The sequence below is a fragment of the Amblyomma americanum genome, chromosome 6 (assembly GCF_052857255.1).
Source record: "Amblyomma americanum isolate KBUSLIRL-KWMA chromosome 6, ASM5285725v1, whole genome shotgun sequence".
Classification (NCBI taxonomy): domain Eukaryota; kingdom Metazoa; phylum Arthropoda; class Arachnida; order Ixodida; family Ixodidae; genus Amblyomma; species Amblyomma americanum.
This window is the reverse complement of record NC_135502.1, coordinates 197,585,595-197,586,830: the sequence shown is the minus strand read 5'-3', so window position 1 is coordinate 197,586,830 and position 1,236 is coordinate 197,585,595. Positions and strand designations below refer to the sequence as shown.

Genomic DNA, 1,236 nt, shown 5'->3' with positions numbered 1-1,236 from the left:
GGGTTGAGTTCCCGACTATAAACTTTAAGGTACACCTTCTGTGCCCTTCGAACAGTGGACGATGGATAGTGAAAAACTCATTTCGTTGCCGCTCTTTTTTTTTCCTTTTCCCCGTCTTCCCCTCCCCACTTGTAGAGTTGCCTATACGGCACATTTGCATGGTTAATCTCCCTGCCTTTCCGTCCTCCTGTTTCTCTCTCTCTTATTGAATTCACCGAGAGCGAAGTTGAGTATTATGATAAATCTTAAGGACAGGCAAATGCGGGTGTGCTTTCGGCTGGTAGTCTGTGCATGAAGTGATAAGAAATTTTCATTTGGGTGACGCCAGCTGAGCGATGCTAGTTAGCATATGTCACTTCCCTTATCTCTTACCTGTGGCAAGAGGCTCGACAGGAGACCAATAAATTCAAAGGATTAATATGGTACACCTAATTCGCAATGTCAGCGCAGCTCTGTAGCTGTTTTGATTTTGCAATATATTGAAGTAAAGAATTTGAGAGATACGTGTATGTAAGTACAGTTACAAAGCACTCTATTTTCCATACACGCTCTTTCTTCAAGCAACACTCCTCTCCAAGTCTTTGTCATGGAGGCAGCTTTGTGGTCGGAGATGTGTATGTAGATAAGTTAAACCTGCTGCACCAATTCCTTGTTCTGCCCCGCCGCGGTGGCTCAGTGGTTAGAGCGCTCGACTACTGATCCGGAGTTCCCGGGTTCGAACCCGACCGCGGCGGCTGCGTCTTTATGGAGGAAAAACGCTAAGGCGCCGGTGTGCTGTGCGATGTCAGTGCACGTCCTACGGCTCTGTGCTGCTGGAGTTGGTTCCCTGTTGGCAGTGAATTGCAGCTTTATTTTGGCGAGTGTCTTTCACACTGAGGGGCACTCCCTAGACTTGCTCATCATGGCTGCTTCCAAGTGTATTGCTCTGTAATCCACAAGACCACAAATGGTGTATCATAGCATAGTTTTACTTCAGAAAAAAAAGAACAGACAGATATGACACTTACACTATTGCTTTCTGGCTCCATGGGTGTTCGCTTCTGCCAAGTGTCTCCTTCATGGGAACTGTTGCGCCTTCCCTACATAAACCAATGCAACCAATTTTCACATTATATTCCTTCCGGCCATCACTTTCTCAACAGAACTGCAACATACGCAGTAATAAACGTGATCTCTTTGAACTAATGTAATCAGAGCTTTATTCAACGTGTGTAAGGCTTGAAACAAGTTTACTAC

General features: G+C 45.5%; 1 non-coding gene across 1 annotated transcript; it reads left to right on the top strand.

Annotated features, from left to right (window-relative positions):
- The first annotated feature begins 661 nt into the window (after positions 1-661).
- Positions 662-733, top strand: TRNAS-ACU (transfer RNA serine (anticodon ACU)). Its single transcript has one exon. It is a non-coding gene; the product is annotated as a tRNA-Ser (tRNA).
- Positions 734-1,236: the final 503 nt, after the last annotated feature.